At 44.8% G+C, this 21,191-nt stretch overlaps 1 protein-coding gene across 3 annotated transcripts in view; it reads left to right on the top strand.

Moving 5' to 3' along the window:
• Positions 1–335: 335 nt before the first annotated feature.
• Positions 336–21,191, top strand: part of hivep3b (HIVEP zinc finger 3b) — a 35,056-nt gene continuing 14,200 nt past the window's right edge. The window contains exons 1-3 of one of the 3 annotated variants that reach the window (XM_076109728.1): positions 336–575; positions 18,269–18,314; positions 19,366–19,416. The gene's annotated coding sequence lies outside the window, so the exon portion shown is untranslated. The remainder of the gene's footprint in view (positions 576–18,268; positions 18,315–19,365; positions 19,417–21,191) is intronic. The other 2 variants (XM_076109729.1, XM_076109727.1) reach the window with 2 other exon arrangements.

Below are 21,191 nucleotides of genomic sequence, written 5' to 3'. Positions count from 1 at the left end.
CGAAGTCAGCATTACTTTAAATATAGGTATAGCAGGAGGGTGTGATCGGCGGATTAATTATGTGGTGATGAAATATTGCTGCAGAATTAGAGGAAAACGGAAGTAAACCAGCTCAGATCAGAGGGTGCATGATTAGCCCAGTCAGCCTCCAAAACACTTGTTCAAAGCATGAGGTTGCCTGGCTAATTGGAATTAATAGCATTAACCGGCAACTTCTCCGCTCAACCAATGGCTGCCTCTGCCACCTCGTGGTTATTCATGAGGCGGGCTTCGACGTGCCAGCCCACTGGTGGAGGCTGAGAGGGGGGCGGTGCCCATCGGACCTGCCGTGCGGGGCGGTGCGGAGCACCGGGAGTGTGTTGTGCGTAGGGCGCGATGTTGTTTTGTTGTGGCGATCAGCTGAATGTGGGTCCGGTCTGACACAAACCAGTGGGAAGCACCCCGAGCCCCTCCGGCTCTCCTCTCCACCCCCCCACCGACAGCAGCTCTATCCAGCATCGCAATCCAGGAAATGCGGACTTCTGGCCCCTTCGCTACGGGATAAATGGCTGCAGCGCCCGTACTGAAGCAAGCTGGTAAATATTAAACCGTAATATTACTGCCTGTTTATCACGTAGTGTCCGTTGCGTTGCAGCGGCTGTCACGTCGAGGAGTGAAGTTGAGCGCATACAGCGTCCCACCCGTGCGTTCACAGTCAAGAGTGTGTCATGAAGTTGAGTTGCCTCGTTCATGTGTTGTGTTGATATGTGATGTGCGAAGATGAGCTGCATGCAGGCGCACCACAGCAGCGGTCAGTTCAGAGGGATTTTTGGGGACTCTGAACTACAGCGCGCGCGGCGGCTGAAGTAGCGGCGGGTGCGCTGCACATCCAGCTGACAGCATACTGTGCTTCATCACGTATAGCGTTGGTCCATAATAACAAACCGGCTCGGGAGAGCAACAGTGCGGGCTGACACACGCAGGCTACGCACACATTCAGGATTCCCGAATCATTCCTGTGAACTTATTGGGCTACACCTACACTGGCCGGATTTTTTGTGGATGACATCATGCTTTTGTGCTCCGTTGATCCGCTGTTATATGATAGATGGGCGAAGTTGACCAAAACAGGTTCAATTCGGCAGCTGTTCAATCAGTAAGTCCGTCTCAAGTTTAGTCCCTTCTGTTATTTTGACTGTTTCAGAGGCCGACTTCTCGCACAGCGTCCACCTTTGCACAGCAAGGTATCGTGCCAGTGTTATTGTAATTTGCATACAGACACAATAAATGACTGTGTCACTGTTGTTTGACACGTTTATTATGCTAAATGGTTTCCTTACAAACCATGTATCAAGTCATCATCTACACCATCATCTACATGCTGAACAGAGTAACAGGAAGTCACGTTGAGTTAGCAGCAGTTTTAACATCTATCTATCTATCTATCTATCTATATCTCTATATCTCTGTATATCTATCTATATATATCTCTGTATATCTATCTATCTATCTATATCTCTATATCTCTGTATATCTATCTATCTATATCTCTGTATATCTATCTATCTATCTATCTATCTATATCTCTATATCTCTGTATATCTATCTATCTATCTATCTATATCTCTATATCTCTGTATATCTATCTATCTATATCTCTATATCTCTATATCTCTGTATATCTATCTATCTATATCTCTGTATATTTACCTATCTGTCTGTCTGTATATCTATCTATATGAGCTCTTAACTGTCAATACTTTGAGTTTCGCAGTATGACCTGTGAGTATAATATCGATCAAGTAAAGAAGCCAGAAAAATAAGAGGATTGACACCAGGCAAAGTCGTTGCATTTTGTGTGTCCCCGATGCCAGTTTGGCAGGAAGTGAGTTAAGGAAAGCACATGAAGTGTGTTGCTCTCTGCACATGAGGACCACAGAACTGCCAGTTACTGCTGAAAAATACTTATTTTATTTTTTTTCATCAGTGGAGTTTCAGTATCTCAGTAGCAATAGCAGCACTGCTGCAGTGTCCTACCCCCAGCTTTGGGTCCGTACTGTAACTTAGAGCACAGAAATACAGTAAAGTGTCAGACAACGGTGGTGAAGGGGGGGGGGATGAGTGGAGAGAGGCCAATATGCAATTGTTTCTTATTGAATCAGCACAAAGTGGCAGCCATACAGGGCTCCACTCTGGCCTGGATCAAGACCACTTGTGGCGCTGGCTACAGAAAGGCGCTAGCTCAGCAGGCACCCAAGGAGAGCGCTCCTCCATTGCCTTGCAAACTCCCAAGATTGTTTGACATCGTGAAGCATTAAGCTGCGAGTCAGACTACTTTGATGTTTTTTTTATTTTTATACCATTGTAACTTTGGCTGAAATGTTAGAAAGTGGCTTGTAAAGAATAATTAATATTTTTTTAAAGCTGGAATTGAATGTGCTATAATCTTTACAACCTTTGTGTAGCCGTGCCAATTCATTACAAAAAGCTCTGGTATTCGGTAACGTTGCCGTAGACCTGCCCAATGAGTTTGTTCAGGTACATTAAAAGTGAAACACAACTCTGTCAGCACTAACACTGATTACTGAAGACCTCAGTCAGTTAGTCAGGCAGGTTTGTGTGTGTGTCTATATCATGGCACATGGAAAAGGACCGTTTTCTGCCAGTTAACACACAACCACTCATCACCTGATACAGTCTATTTCCCTCAGCACCTCCATCTCTCACACACTGAGTCAGCCTGGCAGGTGCCAACGTGTTGATCTAAATGCATGAGATGCCATCGGCAGCCAGAGGGTCGTGTGGAGTTCCTGTTCAGGCCTTCGGACACACCTCCCGCTGATAACGAGGCCTGATAACCACGGCCACACCGGAGCAAAGGATCAGGGGATGAGTAAGACTGACAGTGTAGTCTGAACCCTTGATGTGAAATTCCTAGGTGTTACACGGATGGTGTGACCCTGTAGAGAAAGTGAACAAGTGTTAGTTGGCAGTCTGTTCTGCTTCATGCATGAATGTAGGCTTGACAGATTACACAAAGTATTAAATGGCATGTGTGAGCATGTTGAAAGTTTTGTTTTCTCCGCGTGGGCATGCAAGAAGGATGGCATTGTTATTGGTCTCCTGCAAGAAAACTAAACGCACACCCAGTGACGACGGTAAAATCCTGGTGGCAGGCGGACACAACCTTTTCATGTCTCTGCTGACGGCCATTAATTCTGTTCTCTGAAGCACCCGAGAAGAATAGACCCACTGTAGTGCTGGGAGACCGGAGCGAACCAGGAACAAGACTTTGGATACACACTTGTACAAACATACGCACACAGGCACACATGCAAAATGGAGGCCATGGAGTGCCAGCCTGGCAACTTCACAAATGCCCCACTAGCCTATTAATTTTATTGCATGCAATCAGTTGCATTGTAACATATTCTGAATAGATGTTATTTAGTCTTGTGGCCTCGCTGTAGTCGGTGCTTCTGCTTTTGTGTAATTTGTGTGTGTGTGTGTGTGACAGGGGGGTGCGGTTGTCTATCAGTGCCTGGCCTCGACTCAGCCTCTTGCCCAGGCCAGTGTGTTGGCGGACTCTTCAAAAGCAGATAGAATTTCCTTGTGCTTGCCAGAGAGCGAGAGTCTGCCCTGTATATGTGTGTTAGTGTGCCTGCCTGGCCCCGCTCCCATGTGTGCCAGCCCAGGTTATGTAATGATTGATGTGGACGATGATGTACAGGCGGCCCAGGTTCTGACATGACACTGCAGAGGGGTTACTCATTCAAACACTCCCCTTCGTCAGAGTTAATCATTAGCTATTTCGGCACAGTTGGTAGCCCAGTGGAACGTCGAGGGGTAATCCTCCCAAAAAATAGGTCACAAGTTCCTTACATCACTCCAACTTTTCGACAGCCCATAATACGCCACTCTGACTAGATTAACATTTTCTATGGTTCACTTCTGTATATGTTAAAATCTGTTTTCTTCTTGTATCAACATTGAGAGCATTTTTGTGCGGGTTTTCACATTCCACAGTGGCCAGTGTTGTGCAATAGTGATCGTAAGCTCCTGCTCACCACTTGTATGTCTGGCAAGGGCTCGGACAGGACCTCAATATCTAGGCTTGTGTAACGCTTGGGAGAGGCTGCTTGGGACTGCCCGAAAAAAAAATTGATAACACACGTAGTGGCTTATCAATTACTGGATATTCAGATTTGAATGAAGGAATGTAAGCCCACCCTCAGGAGGCCGGGCATGCAGCTCTCCAGTAAGGATTCTGTGTTGCCTTGAAAGATTAGCTAAAGATGCACGTCGTCCAGTGTGTTCATTGATTGGTGACGCAGCCGAGGTGTCATATTTCACAGCTAGATATCTCTGCCTCTTCCAAATCTCTCGCTTTCCCTCTCTGGGTCCCATGATACCCCTCTGACCACACCCCTCAGCACACACACACACACACACACTGCATCTGAACAGATACTCCAGGTGTCTGTTCACCCCAATAATATGTGCTGATTAAACTTGTGGTTAGTCTCTGCTTTACTTCCTCCAAAATGTGTTTAGGCACCGTTACATATCCCGGTGCCATGGCTATGTGCAAAATGAATATATGTGTGTGAGAGGGTGAAGGAGAAGAAGCGAGACAGTTCTACTTCGCTAATGAATAAACTCTTTCCAATGGTATTTATGTCCTTATACTGGCTTCCTTCTAAGTCCTTCACTCTCCTCCGTGTCTTCTCGTCTTCTTTTCTCTCCTCTCCCCTTGTTTCTTTTCCTCACTTTCCACTCCTTTCCTCTCTTCTCGTTCACTTTCCTTTCGCTTCTTGTCCTCTCTCCCCTTGTTTCCTCTGCTCTCTTCTCTCCTCTGCTCTTGTTTCTTCTCCTCACGGATCCTCTCTCTCCTTTCCTCTCCTCTGTCTCCTCTCCTCCCTCACTGGGGTCCTTTGTCTCAGTGTGTAAGGCATCCCTGCAGTAACTGCGAGTGAGGATTGGAGGGGATTTCTGCTCTGCGGGAGGGTAAGAGGGCTTTGGGAGGAAAATCCCTCCAACCCTGCCGCGGATCTGCCGAGCAAATCAAGGCGGCAGGCGATGCTCCAGTACAATCCTCCCCAGCCACGTCACTGTCACTGAAGCAGAGCCGTTGAACTCACCCCTGGACCCCCTCCTTCAGCTGCACTCTTTAAAATCCCTGTGAAATCTGTGGAGCAGCCTTCAGTAGATTCCAGATGTGTTTTGTCTCTCTCATGGTGCTGTCAGTCTGCGGCGTACCATGTTCAGCCTCGAGGAAAACGCTCTCTTACCTGGCGGGCCTTCATGCTATGAGATGTGTCGGCTTGCAGGGAGCTCCCTGTGGATGCTCCTTTTTAAAATTGTGGGACATACTCTGCTGTGTGATCCATAGTCTCATATACAAAATATCTGAAACAAGTCGGTCTGTCTGTGTGCTGCGCGGTGGCCTGCATGCATGTGCGTTTGTTATTCACCACATAGTCCCTGTAGGCAAGCTGTGCCGTGACATTGTCAGGTTAGGTCATCTAAAGAACACCTCATTTTTAGATGCTGTTAATTATGCAGGAGTGTGGTCGACTGCCGTCACTCGGGAAGGTCATTTGCTCCTCACCCCCGGTAAAGGGCACACATCTTTACAGATTTTGGTCTGTTTGTGTTGCGTTGGGGGTAGAACTGTTCAGTTTTGTTGTGGTCTTGCGATGCGACTGATGCTGTGCTGACATCCTGTTTGAGGGCTAACTTTAAAAGGCTTCAGATTTTGCTAAAGTCTTCCATTTGATGTCACACTGCAAATGCATTTACACAAGATGTGGTTGTGTGTAGGTATAGCTCTTCGTGTTTATATATATTCTGTGACTGTTTATGTGTATAATATTTTTGCTGATGCTTCCATAAGCGAGGGCGTCTGTTTCACCTAATTGAAGGTCAATATTTGCATGAGCATTCCTACAGACAACCTTCCTAGCTTGGTCTAAACAGAACACTGGCTACCACTGTACTTCAATAAAACCAGAGCGCCTGTCATAGTCTAGTCTAGTACTGCCAAAGCTATGTCACAACACTAAGGTACATTTGTACTGTGCCAATGCGGTGGGGAGGTCTTTCATAGCCCGCAATTATTCCGCAAGAGATGGGGGGAAAAAAAGTGTTTTAATTTTTGTAAAACCAATTAGGATCACCAACTTTGAAAAGCCCGCAGTTTCTCTTGCTAAATACTAGAAACATGGCACAAGGCTAGTTAAATTCAGCAAACTTTCCCAATGTGATAAAACAGTGACTGGACAGACAGAATGCAACAGTCAGGCTCATTCTGACTGCGGTCTTCTGAATCAGTTTGGTCAAAGTCTGTGAGTAGCTTTGAGTCGAGCTGAAACGATTGGTCGATTGAAGATTTGAAGACGTCACCCGGAGCTCTACGAAGTTATGTTAAGTTTTTTTACATGTCATAGACCAAATGAATCATAGTCAGATGAGCACTAAAAATAAGTGTTAGTTGCAGCCCTCCCTGGGTCAACTGTATGTTGCATCAAGTGAACAGAACAGACTATACTGTCACAGCAGAAAACAAAGGCCCAGTTAAAGGACCATACCGGTAGTCGTTTTACAACTTTGGCTTGTTGCAACTTAGTTTCCTTTTTGTAGCTCCGTTCATCGGTTCCATGATTTTATTTATGCTAACATAACATTATACTCACAAAAGTGATTGCTGAGATTGTAGAAGTCAGTTACTAAGGTCCATCTGAGCAACAGACACGAGGAGTCAGACTGTTACTGATCTTAATGTTAATCTAAGATTATGTAAGGACAAACCCACATTTGTTTATTTAGGTTTCTGTCTGAAAGCCTTAATAATCCTCGATGAGACACAGTCAAACAGAAGACATGGCAGCAGGTGAATCATCTCAGGCGGGATCAAGCTCCACAATGCTCTGCAGCCTCAGTGAAGTAATCCCGTCTCACATTTGTCACCGTCATGGTGGATTAACAGTCTGAGACCGATCGTCAGGTGATGGTGCTGCTCAGCATGATTCGCTCTGTTGGGGCAGTTATGGATGGAATGGGAGAGAAACTCGTTTGTTTGATATTCTAGATGTTCTGTCACACAGAGCTGCAGACAGGCTCACCCGGGCATAATTGAGAAAATAAACGGATGATAAAAAAAAAAAAGCTGGTGCCGCTCGTCACAGGGCTCCATGTTTATCCTCTGCTGCTGGATGCTAAAGCCAAGGTTTTTAACACCTTTTGGGGGAGCAAGGATGGAGGAGTTGTGGGTGGAGCTGAGGAAAGAGGCAAATAGTTGAGGCTAACGCATGAAAGTCCTGCATCCATAAATCCATTTTCCATACTGTACTCTCTTATCCTGTGCACGATCTGCAGCGTTTCCCAGCACATACCGGGCTAGAGGCACAGTAAAGTTCAATTATTTGGATTTTATAAATCTTATATGAATTATGATTTAGATAAGACAAACGCTTTGACTTTATAATGCATGGTGGCATATGTTTTGGGGAAAAGCTCTTCCTCCTTCTGAGGTGTTACAGTGATTTATATTATGTAATCATCCTGTCCTCAACAACCTCATACAGTCAGCAGTCCCAGTGTTTGCACCCAGGTAGTCCCCCACCTCCTTCCATTTTCTCTGCTTTGCACTGTCAGCACAGTGCCAGGGAGCAACCCAGGCTTTGTCACTGCAGACTTGGAATTTTCATCAACACTCTGCAACTCTAATATGCTTAATGGCTCTGCGCTCGCCCTCCGATGACCCCCGTCTTGCCCTAATGTCAGCTGATTGACAGGTTGCCGAGCCAGTGAGGTCGCTCCGTGGGAGGGACAAGGTGGCTTGTGGTAGAGTGACCACACGGTGCTTCTGGTGCATTTCAGCCCCCGGGGGGGAACGCCATAGTTCACTCTGACACCCGCACGGCATAGGGAGACCAGGAGCTGCACGGCTGGTAGCATGTGACCAGCTGTAGATTCAGAGGGTACAGCTCCCCCGACTCCTCTTCTTCCTTGTTCTCCACGACCCTCTCTTTGCCTCTCTTGGTCTCACTACCAAGCTGTAGCGGTGTGCTATCTGAGAAGCTGATCAGTATTCTTTGAGAGTAAAGTAGCCGAAGCAGCGGGACTGGGTTCCCACTCGCTGCCCCTGAGTAGGGTGTCCATTACCGAGGGAGTGCCTAAATTACACAGAAGAGTTAGATCAGGAGAAGCCCTAGGATGAGTTTTGGAGCGAGAGAGGGGGGGGTATAGAGTGGAGAAATCAATTTGTCTCTGAGCGACAAGTACATTGTTGCAGGCATTCAAAAAAAGATGCCCTGTGTGCAATTACAGGATTTCTAAATTACAAGATTGTAAATCTTTTTTTTGTGTGAAAGCATAATGTTTGAGAGCGAGGTTTCCCTGTTGCTAAGCCTGCAACAGTCTTTCCTTCATTGGTCATAGTTGTTTGTTTTGGCCTGCATGCTTGGTCATGTTGTTATCAGCATCACGGATACACAAGTCATAGGTTGGATGGCATACTCGATGGCTTTTGGAGAAGCTGCAAGGATGGGAAAAGGGCAACATTTTCTTTTTTTTGAAGCTCAAGTGCGGACGCAAAACTTCAGAAGCTGCAGTTTGCTTTGCAGAGTATCGTCGTTTCATCCCATCAATCAGTGTAATTCGCTGTTTATTGCTTTTCTGTGTAACTACAGTGTTATCAGATTATCCTCTGTGCAGTTTTTCACGGTGAACGTTGTATTTCATTGTGGTGTGTCTTTACTCTACTCTGTGTCATCAAACAAGCTTGTGTAAAGATTAAAAAAATATGGTATCCCTCAAAAGCCAGACGATAGGCCTTTAGTCCGAGTTATTGATTGATTTATATCTATGTCAGTAAATGTTGGGTTCTTTCAGTCCGTCCATGACTTTGGGCCAGACTAAAATATCTCTATTGGGTGGCCATGGAATTTTGTACAGACGCTGGTTGTTCCCAAACAGAGGCCCTGACCAATGTAGTGCCCAAGGCAAGATTTGAGCTGCTGCCTCTTGAATCACAGCCAGTTCCACCGCCAATCGTTGTGTTCATACATTCAAACTGCATAGCTATGCAGATCACACTTAGTATAAAAACTGTATTCTCAAATGATTTAGTAATTCCCCAAACACCCAAATAGTCTTTCCATTTGTCCCTAATTAATTTAAGGTGTGAGTAATTTCTGTTATTTTGAGTTATTTATTAAATTAGCAAACCATATGTCGTCAGAGTTAGCTAGTATGACTCTGATTAAGCTATTATACAATAGATTCATTCACCACATTACTACTGTTTTTTCCTCATTTTTCCCCCGGGCCTCGGAGGGCATGGTCTATTGACATGATACGGTGTATTTTTAGGCTACTGATATTAATCGTATCACATTTTAAGTTCAGTCTCACTCGTCTACTCACTTGGGTAAGTCTAACTAAGACCGCGATTATGTTGTTGGGGGCTTTTTTTCCTAATAAATGGACACATGTGAAAGTGGTATAAATCTTCTCCTCTAACTCTCGAATAACAGTATTTTCCAAAAAGTCAAACTACTCCTTTAAGGACAGCAAGACTGAAACCTGAAAGGTTGCACATAGCCGGAATGTAACAGCTATAAGGCCTTTCATGTAATGACAACAAACTGACGTGTTTTTATGTCTTTGTGGGTGAGCATTTGTACCGTGGAGATATTCGGGACAGAAACACCCTCTTATGCACACAGATTTTCTGACACAGTTTCATTTTTTTGGATGGCATTTCAATAGTTTCCATGCTTTGAATTCACTGCATCTGTCGTCAGCGCGGTCCAATTCGCCCTGATGATTCAGCTGCGCACCTCGTCTATGGAGCTCAGTCAAAACACAATAGAAACCCTCCAAATTTGGGAAAGAATTGGAGAATCGGAGATGACTGACAGAAATCTGTATGTGAATATGTATCAGAAAAAGTACGAGGTATTTTCCCTTTTAACCACAAACCTTTCAAACACACTGTATGCTTGTGCAGCCTGCTGTTTGATGGGAGTAGGTCTATTTTCATTCAGTATTATAGAGTCAAGTGTTCAGACATAGTGCCTGATTTCTTGCTTTGCTGATGTACTAGCCAACACAGGGTAATTGAAACTACACTAATGTTTGAGGTCGGAGCACAATTTTTTTTCACGCCATTAAAAAAACATGTGGACAGAAATAGCAGTTCATGGTTCTTGATTTCCTCCGGGTTAAAATTCCTGTCTATTCCCTTCACAATTAACAGTTGTGTCTCTGAAACACTCTACATTCACACAGTAAGTTATATAATCAACAGGTCAGGAGAAGTTAATTCATTTCCTAGAGAGCTGACCGATGAGGGAAACCGTGGCATGGTTAACGAGCGTGTCAGCGGACTATTTGTGGTCAGCAGCTGTAGATTCAGGCAGGTTTCTTCTGACAGGCACGAAGTTTTCCAGGTCTCGACAACAGTTTTAAAAATATAATATTTAGAAAACAGCTGAATCCAAATGAATGATTGAAAGCTATTTAATTGTTCTTCAGTAAATATATAATTATTAAGAGTTAATTTGTGGTTTCAGTCAAGCTATTTTAATTATGATGAAGCATTATAAAAACGACAAAAAATACTCAATAAACAGTACGACTCCCCTGTTCGAAAGCATTACATGAATGTAATCTAATCACTCAGAGTACAAATGTCACCGTGCAGAGATGAAGAAATCAAACAGCAGCAGGTCAGGTAACCTACAACTGCCGAACTAACAGCATCACTTTCAGGAAGAATAGAAATGTGTTTATAGTACATATAAGTAGCTGATAACGCAGTCATAAGCATGAACTCGCAAAACTTAAACAAGTGGCAAGATGTGCTCTCCAGTGAGAGTGGAAACCTGTCACATTAGTGCCTTGTTTGCTGCGTATCCAGCCTTTTAGCGTTTACTTGCGTTTAAACAATTAGATGGGAGCGCTTGGGGCTTTGCTTTATGCCTGATGATTTTGCTTTTCTCAAACCAGTTCAGCGTTTTAGATTTAAAAAAAAACTGTGATATAAAGTTGTAGAAATGCCAGAAAGTTTAAATTTAGTTCCTGAAGAGTAGATGGCCCTGGTGAATAAGCACTCATACATGCTTATATGAAATTGTGGTCAAATGAAATAATCTCAGGTGAGCGCAATATTATTACAATAGTGGTTTTCAGGTGTCAATTAAATGTGTGTTTTGCAGCAGCTTCAAACAGGTATTACCCAATCAGTAGTGATAATAGGAGGCAAATTGCCTCATCATGCGATTGCTTGACACCCAATCTGCAGTCCTGATGCGAGCAAATGTGGTTCCTGAGGTGACACTGAGATATCTGTAACCTGGCATGACAGAAAATTCTTACAGTAAACATTCTCTGAGGTAACATAATGATCCAATGTACATACAGAGAAGCCCAGGAAGCCTGGCTTAGGGCATGTTCAGAGACAGCGTTTCAACCTGTATTGGATGACAAATCAGCCGTACGTAACCGGGCAAGAACTAACAGGAAATCAATGTATCCAGCCACCTATCCTACATCAATACAGCGTCTCACTTTCTTGCTCATCTCGCTGCCTCTCTCTTTTTTTTTTTCTCTCAGGCTGTGTTCCTGCAGTGTGCTTCTTTGAAAACCACAGCGTCTCTATTTTAAGGACGTCTTTGTTTCTCTGCTTTGTATTCAAATGATCAGGCTCACACCGGCAGGAGGATGCAGCTCTGTCTGAGGACGAGCAGGTTTGTGGGGAGGGTGGTGAAGAGAGAAAGGTGGCTTCCAGAGTCAGGTTTCTCCTAACCAGATCTTTATGAGGTGGTGACAGCTGGAGGAATGCGCCGCTAATGCCCCCTAAAGCGGGTCTTGTGACCTTTTGGGGCTTACTTTCAGAGCAATTTAAACAGTCTGGTTGTTCATGGGGGAAGAAAAATGTTCATCTATGATGTGTGTGTGTGTCATGTACTGTATATGATTTTATCCATCCATCCATCCATTATCCAAACCGCTTATCCTGTTGAGGGTCGCGGGGCGCTGGAGCCGATCCCAGCTAACATCGGGCGAAGGCAGGGTACACCCTGGACAGGTCGCCAGTTCATCGCAGGGCAATATGATTTAATATATATGATTGATATGTATATGATATGTACATATCAATGATGATATGTATATGATTTTATCTCATTTAGAAGCAGTGTGCAGGAGTACGGGTTTGTTTCTGTACCCTGGAACAAGACGCTGTGGCTGAGTGTGGCCTTCCCTCGTGGCCAGACTAGACTGCGTCTCCCAGCAACAATGAGTACAGCCAGTGACACATTTCTGTCTGTCTGCTAACCCAAAGTGGGCCACTTGGTTTGCATTGAGGTGGGCCATGTTTGACTTACAGCGCAGACTTATGAAAGTGTCCCGTAATGAGATTTAATTTGATATTGGAACTGTGTTTGTCATAGCAAATAACTTCTTTTTTTTTTACAGTAACTTGACGTCCTTGCTGTCTGAGTTTTGGTAAAGAAATTGGACGCCAGTGTATGTTCGCTTGTCCCTGGTGCTTTGTTACTAAGCAGCATGCAGGTATTGACACTCATCTTGATACCTTAATCCTTCTCGACCTAGTGTTTACAGTACAGTAAGGCTCTGTATCTCTAGCAATCTGTTGTTGACAACTGCTACTGTAACGATTAGCGCAGTGAAAGCAGCATGATGATTTAACATGTTCGGTAAAAAACAAGCTAAAAAAACAATTTTTTGTTTCCATCCATGCAGAAAGTTTGGCTTGTTTTTGCCCAAGTTTTGAGATACTTGTCTCAGAAATTTCTGCCTCGACTTCAATACAATGGAGGTACATTTTTCTGTGGTGCGCAAAGCTTTGAAAAGTTGCATTAAAAAACTACTTTAGATTTTCTGAATCAATGAATTATAATTATTATTATTCAGGATAATTCATAGAACACGCTGTCAGCAGTATTCATATGAACTATTTATTTTCCAGAAACTGCTTCTCAGGATTATCCAGGGTAACCAGGACCTTGTGTCAGTAGGGATAATAACTCAGAAGGATATTTCAAAAAATCTGGACCGATTGATGCCAAAACATTTTGTCGGGCCAGACACCACTAGAGAGAAGTTAGAAAATCAGTGCAGTCTATGGTTGACGTGTATTCTGTAGATTCAGCATTTAAATTGCACACAAACACACACACACTTGGTCAGAGCCATGTACTGAGACGACAAAATGACCAAGTACAAGAGCTCTCTCTCAATGTCTCCGTCTCTCTCCTACGCATTTGCACGCGCTGTCTTTCTCCTCCATCTTGTTATTCTCCGTCTCGCACTCTTTCCCTTTCTCTATTTATCACTTGCGCTCACAAACACCCCCACTTTCAGAGAGACAAACACACAAACAGACGGGTTACGGCACATGGCGTTTGTATATGTGCATTGGGTTTGAAGGGCAGCTGACGAGGCGATGATGCGTCAGGTGAGCCTCTGCTGACAGGCCGCTAATGCAGCGTGACACCGTGCAGAATGGGCAGCGGGGGCACGCAGCGGAGGAGGGAGAGTAAACCGTCAACCAACACTTAGGCTGAATCGAGTTGTTTGTCCTGGTGGGTAGCAATTACATGGACTGGCCTGGCTTTAAGTAAACTCCCTGATCAGAAGGGTGCCCCTCTGCCAGGCTGAGAGAGAAAGAGGGACGGAGGCCGTGTTGATACATTCTGCGGCCTGGTGCTCGTGTTTGAACACACTCAGGCTGAGCTCCCACCTGTTGACTCTTCCCCGTGTCTGTGTTTGTGCAGGCAGCACTGAAAGCACCAGCAGCTCAAACCTAACAGCCCAAATGAACATAGTCACAGGTTCCTGAGATGTGTGTGTGTCTAAGGCATGGCGCCAGGTCATGCACAGTGCTACAGCAGTGCGTGTTGTACCTGCTTGCAGCTTCACACAGGATGCAGTGCAGCAGCTGCAGAAAGAGGAAGTGGCACAGGCTTTCCCATCACTGGGGATGAATCCACACGGGTGACTTCATAGAAAAATAGATCACTTCAGTGGAAACAAAAATAACTGCACTGAAATGACAGCTGTCGTAAAGTGAGAAATGTCTGCACCAGTGTACAGACGGTTTTCCTTTAACAGCATGTAAAGGGAGATTCAGAAAAATACAGATGATACCACGTTTTCATTGTTGGATAATAGCAAAACATTTTAAACTTAACCTACCGAAAAAGACTGAGGACGAATATATATACAGTATTTGACCACTCTCCAATCACATTAACTGAAGACGTTCATCTCATCACAGCCTCAAGCACATTCTTTTCCGCTGCACCACGACTTGAGAGAGCCGATGAAGCAGTCGACTGTGAACGACGGGTACAATAAGCTGTGTGGGAGAATTTGCACTGTGGTCTCGACATCCACGCACCACTGAAACTTGTGGGCGCAGGGAGGACAGCTTTTGAAAATGTCAGTTCCTCTTTCTATATTTAACCACTCCTGCTAAACCGCCCCTCCCCTTTTGCTTTGTCACTCTTTTATTTCTTTTGCACACCACTCATGCTGCATTTTGAGTTTGGTGTTGAGCTGTCAAAAGGCAGATGAGCTTTCTTAGACAGACACTCTGTACACTGCTGCTGTCCCTAATGTATTGGTTTCATGTCAGAAGACCATTTTACGTTTGAGGCAATGAATCAAAACTAATGCTTAAGACTTAGAAAAACACCAATACTGTATAAACCATAACTGCTGGGTATACACTACCATTGCAAATTGCTATTGATATATCCGCTCTATATATGATATCGCTTACCAATCAGGGACTATACTCAGGGCCGGGCTACTTTTAATAATCACTACCCACAGCAACCCTGGAGACGGGGTTTCCTGGTAGGCTTCCTCATAATATACATGAAGTTTACTTAGCCGCATAGAAAGACAGTAGGGGGCTTATTAATGCTCCAGCACCATGGAACAGGAAAAGACAATGAGAGTGCGTTGCAGGGCTGAAATTGAGAACTAAATGGGGGGAGAATTGCTTCAAAGAAGGAACTGTGCATTTCTGTGTCTCAGACAAAAGGAGATAAACAGAGAAAAGAGAGGCAGTGAAACCCCTCAAGATAAAAAAAAAAAAAAGAGCGATGCTGAGTTAAACAGAGGGTGGCCAGTCTTTCAGTGTTTTACAGGATCAGATATCACATCTGCTGAGGACACATCGATTGGCTTTAACAAAAGACTAGCATGCTCGACTCCATTAGCAGGCCGGTTGGTTGCATGTCTAAGACCACTCTCCACTCGCTGTATTATATCTGTCTGTGTGTTTGTTTGTGTTTACCATGTTCAACATTGTAGTGTCGTGTGTTAGCATGCTAACATTTTCTTAATTAGCACTAACAACAAAGTACAGCTGAGGCTGATGGGAATGTGATTGTTGCATAATTTTGCAAGTGTTTGGTCATCAACCAAAGTGTTGCACGAATTGAAATGATTGATCTGATGATGGTGCTTAGAGAAAATTCAGGGGATCAACAAAGTCAGTAGGATTCATCTCGTGGGAAACATACATTTCATCCAATAGTTGTTGAGATATTTCAGTCGGGACCAAAGTGCTGGAGAGAAAACATTCCTCCAGCTCGATGTATGACACCAGTTGTTCAATGCTAACTTGTCTGCTCAATAACACACACACCCATTAGTGTCTTAACACTATTTTTTGGCTGGTGCCATCCAGTCAAACTGAAAGCTGTTCCGAGGTTTATGTCAAGCTTTGGGAACTCTATGTAAAATCAGATGTAGTCTATCTAAGTTTTACGTGTCACATTTTCAAGTGGAAGGTGAGAATCAAGTGATGAATAAATGTAGCTGTATACATTTACCCGAGTAATGGCCTGGATTTAGTGGTTTGACATGTTCCCAGAAGACTCAGCCCACTTGGTTAAATGGACGTCTTCTTTGACCCCAGTTTATTTTTTACCAAATCGATGCAAACAGGTAGAGCAACACTTAGCCACAGTGGCTTTTATACACCATATGGACTCCCTCTTTAAATGGGTTTTGTTTCTATCATAATACCACAGTCTTATGGACAGACAGTCATAAGGTCAGTTTACTGGAACACCACAGGTCTGAAATAATCTGCCTTTGGAACAGAGAGAACCCTCTCTCAATACTCCCATATTTGCCCCTTTTACTGCCTGTGTCTGCAGTTTATAGGGTGAAAGTCCAAAAATATGTCATCTGTATGGTTGTCTGTAAATGCGCAAACCACTCATTTGGTCTAAATTATAGTCTGTGGCTGCTCCAAAACAACATGAAGTTTCTTATATAAAGCATGATGTGTGCAGTTTAGGTGTTGCTTGCCTCTGCATTATACGAGGTAGGTTGGTGTGTGTCATGTATGTGAAATTGTCTCATGTGACCACACCACAGGGGAGCCCTTGTTTCAATGTACTGTAAATGAGAACAGTTTTGCATAATGTGAGCCTGACATGCTTTGGGCCATTGGGTAGCATATGGTTACCATTTATTATAGCGTCACGAAAGCACACCTTTATGATCGTTGCACTTCCCACTTTTGATACCCTGTCTTCAAGATTGTCATCTTCAATGACTGTTCAACTTAATAGCTCCCAGCTCTCTCTAGTTCCTAACCAGTCTGTGTGTCCCGGTCCCCGGCCTCGCTAATCGTTACGTCTGTGTGGAGCAACTTTCCTGTCAATCATTGCCACAGTGGCAGTTTTGTTCCCGGGCCTCTGCCCCCCCCTCCCAACCTTCCCGTCAGAACCCCTCAGTCTGAGGAACAGAGGACAAAGGGATGACGGATGGGTGAAGGTCCCGCGCAGGGAAGTACAGTATAGAAGGTGTGTGCTGTAAAGGGTGACAATGAGCACATTCAGGGCAGACACAATACAGTGCCTCGGCCCGCAAAGCCAGCAGCCTGTGAGAGTAGTCCAGCATCAGGCCAGCACAGTCCCCTACAGCAGTCAGCCAGCAGCCGCGCGGAGCCAGGGGTAATCACCAAGTCCTGAACAACACTCCTATTGACTGGGACCAAATAAAATCAGAGAGGAAACACAGAGCAGAGGAGAAAGAATAGGAAGACATGTGAACAACCACGGAACAGCACAGGAGAAGAGGACGAAAACAGAGCCAATGAGTAGGTGTATTGTTGTTAGATGAGGTTGAAAAGACAAACAAAAAAACACATATAATCGATCAATTAGGAGAAGGAGAGAAACGTCTTTTCCTTTTTGACACATCCCGTCATCTGGCCGTGAGTCCCACCAGGCCACCACGTGTTGCTGGGCTGTGAGGATCCATGTTCCCTCTGCCTGCCTTCTGATCAGCAGCCCAGCCATCCGCTCGTTCTGTACGCCGGCTCGTTGCTGTGTGAGTGTGTTTATTTTAGAGCGTGTGACTCACACTTCCTGTGCTCTGCCAGTGAGGCAAAGCTCTAAGGAACAGCAGGACCTCCGTTCATTCTCAATTCTCTCTTTCTCTTTCTGTTTCTCTCTCTCTCTCTCTCTCTCTAGTGTTGCACCGCTGATAGGCCCAGCCCGAGTTCTGCGTAATGCGGGGGCTTGCTTGAATGGATGCCACTCTGGAATTCATTTGCAGATGCAGCATGATGGCAGGGACTGGAAGGTTTACGTAAATGAGACTTGTATATGTGGGCAGAGGGTTTGTCACTGAGGAAGAAGGCTGCCGTTGTTTTTTCTTCACCCACCACTACAATACAATAACTTTGCTGATAAGGAGGTGATAATTGCAAGGAATCACCCTCGGGGTTCTGTGTGACATGAGAAAACCCCATGCAAGACCTGTTTGTAATCCTATCTATTGGCAGTGCCACCAGCCGCAGAACGAGTTTGACCTTAAGAACCTGAATCTGTAGATGCATGTTTTTGTTTTCCTGATTTGCTGTGCACTTTGGTTGCAATGAGAAACGTGACAGTTGATGCGATGACTGTGGTTTCAGGGAGGATGGTGTGACTTGTTGGAGGTGTTACTCATGCTATGGGAATATGAGTCGCTTTTAGCTTATTTTTGCTACCGCATCTTTCTCCTCCTCCCCTTGCATTTGTACAGTGGAAACTGTTCATTTACTGTCTTCCCTGCTCCCCCTCGCTCCCTCTCTCTCCATCACTCTTTTTTTGCCTCACCCCCAGCCTCTCTCTCTCTCTCTCTCTCTATCTCTCTCTCTCTCTCTCTCTCTCTCAGCAACACACCCACTCAAACAGTCATATCCGCTCTCACTCTCTGGCTCTCCCTGCTTGTCTCACAGTGCCTGTGAAGCGTCTCTGAAGGGGAAGACCAGACTGCTCTGTCAGGTAATCTAAACTCCGTCTTTTTCTTTCTCCCTCTCTCTCCCTCTCTCTCTCTCTCTCTCTCTCTGCTCGCCCCTCCCCTCACACTCTGTCTTTCGCTCTCTGTTTTCCTCACTTATTTAAATCCATCTCGGTCTTCCTCTCTCCCTTCAGCCGCCCCCCTGTCTTTCCCTCCCTATCATTACTTTTCTTGTCAGCGATGGTAAATTAGTTACTTAGTTATTGCAGCTGTTCCAAGTGAGTTTACATTTGATCGTTTGTTATTTCAAAAAATATAATCTAGCACCTGAGAATTTTGTAAGTGAAAGGATTGAAGTTTGTTAATGTCAAAAACTCTGTTTAAGGATTAAATAACTGAGTTGATTTAGCACGTCAAAGGCTACTGATACGTTATGATGAAAGGATTTAAATTCACGGATTTATTTTACGTCAGAAAGAGTCTTCAAGGTTTCTATTGAATGTCCGTTCTGGAAGAGGGATCCCTCCTCTGTCGATCTTGCCTGAGGTTACTCCCTTTTTTCTGGAAATCTTGTGGAATTTTTTCACAATTCAAATCGAGGGTCTAAGGATAGAGCTCCTCTCCAGTCAGAGGCAAAGCCCTCTGAGACAAATGTTGGACCGTATAATTTAAATTGACAAACTAAGTGACTACGAAAAGATGATTTCCATCCGTGAAGGTCCTGGCCGCAAATAAAGTTATGGAAAGTCAAGCAACCATCAATTTAGTCAAAGTTGTGGTCACTTTGTTTTTACGGTTGATTATCTCACCCAAAGTACCAGGTTTTCCGCTGCCAGGGGTATTATTAAAACTCTCAATGCAATCTTCTCCTGCCGTCGAGGTGTGCATTACCCGGCGCTGCCATGCCACTCGTGTTTGATTTAATGGCCGGTATTCACCTGCAGTTCACTGGCTTGTGTTTAATCAAAGTGAACACTGCAACGGTTGTGAACTGCCAGTCTCATCAAAGCCCTGTGAAATCCTCCTCTACACCCGCAGAGGTGCACAGAGCTGAGAGAGAGTGAGTGAGAGCTCTGGTATGTGGTGTTTTTTCAGACGGCGTCCTCCTTAGCGAGCGGCTTCTCCTGACAGCAGTGATATCCCTGGGTGAGTGTGAGTGTTTTATGCTGCTCTGAGGTTTTATGCTGTACCAGGCGTCTGGTTCTTTCTTCTTGGTTTCTTCTCCAGTCATCTAATATCAAACCAAACCGTTTCTTCCTGTGGCTCTTTTGATTGGTTAGTGCTAGACTGTATAGTATTTGTGGTTTGATTGGCAGCTCTGTTTTTGGAGGTGGTGGCAGGGGAAATACTGTGTACTTAAGGAATGCTGCAGAGCCTCCTGTACAGTTTCACATGTTGTATTGCTGCATTGAGATTATGACCCTTGTGGGTCAAGCTGTTGCAGGCATTACTGTATGTTTTCGTCTGCTGTGGTGTCAACCCGTCGTCACTCAGAGGGCATAAGATGTCAAGGGTCATGCCAGCTTGTCAATGCACGCCGAGGCCAAGCATTTCCCCTCCTCACTTCCTGCTGCCAGTGTGCGTCTGTAGTCAGAAAGGATGCTGGGAGATAAATTTAGACCTCCAGCTCCCTCTCCATCTGCCGTTGCTCAGAGTAGGCTGGTTTCCATGGGAACCGAGAGAGAGAGAGAGAGAGAGAGAGGTATGACAACAGATTTTTTTAAAAACACTTAAGAGGGTTTATCTGTTCTCAGGGCACAAGGTAATTTACTGTTTAGCCCATATTTCTTTATCCGTCATTACCAGCTGCATGGATGCGTCTGGGTATTGATGAGGAAATGAACACAAACTGCCCAGCCACACTCCCCTGTGCATGATAATGAAGTTTTAACTGTAAAACTGTTGCAAAGCTCCTGCTACTTATTGAGCAGGAGTCAAGCTAAATTTTGTTTTATGGGATTTACAGTTGTAGAAGTAGAACTGATGGACTTAATAGACGCAGCAGAGATGATGGCCGGAGTGTGTGTGTGTGTGTGTGTGTGTGTGTGTGTGTGTGTGTGTGTGTGTGTGTGTGTGTGTGTGTGTGTGTGTGTGTGTGTGTGTGTGTGTGTGTGTGTGTGTGTGTGTGTGTGTGTGTGTGTGTGTGTGTGTGTGTGTGTGAGATCTCTTATCATCTGTGTCAGGGCTCCCTCAGGTACCTGCATCAGTTGTTGTTTCTGCTGACAAAGCCTCTTTGCATGTACAGTACACACACACACACACACACATTCCTCACTCATTCTTTTCTCTCTGTGGATAAGTCGTTAATCACGTTTTAGGCACAGACATCAGAACCTAGAGAGTAAGACTGTTCTGTGAAGTATCATAGAATGGGTCATGAGGAGGTGAAATGTTCATGTGTTCCCAGTTTGTTATTTTGCAAACTGCTATGAGTATTATCTCTGTGGTTTTGATCTGACACTGTTAAGAGCTGCATCAGTGGCTTCCTGCTCGCACCTCAGCCTAAAAATAGAGCGGAGAGAAGAACACCCTCGCCCCACCCTCATCGTAACTATAGATACATTTACATAACCTGTGTGTTTCACCGGAGGTCTTATTATTGTCAACTGATGTATATGAGAGTGTATACTGTAGAAACTCCTCGTGCATTAAAGTGTTGCGTGTAATAGGCGCCACTGATAGCAAGTCATCTCTGTGGAATGAGTATGATGAGAAAGGAAAACCCCTCGTCAGACTGCAGGAGGAGCGGCTGAGTGGAACCAGGGTAGGTCACCTCAGGGCACTGCTGCTGATTGGCTGGTCAGATGTGTCAGAGTAGACCCAGGGCTGCTGCTGTGTGTTAGGGGCTCTGGGGAGAGAAGTGCTGTACACTGTATGTGCGCTGTACGGTGTGCGTGTGTTTTGGCTTAATGTAGGCTAGA

The sequence above is a fragment of the Anarhichas minor genome, unplaced genomic scaffold (assembly GCF_050575085.1).
Source record: "Anarhichas minor isolate MPS153535 unplaced genomic scaffold, ASM5057508v1 ptg000041l, whole genome shotgun sequence".
NCBI classification, from domain to species: domain Eukaryota; kingdom Metazoa; phylum Chordata; class Actinopteri; order Perciformes; family Anarhichadidae; genus Anarhichas; species Anarhichas minor.
Note: the sequence above shows the minus strand (reverse complement) of the source record. Positions and strands in the feature narration are given on the sequence as shown.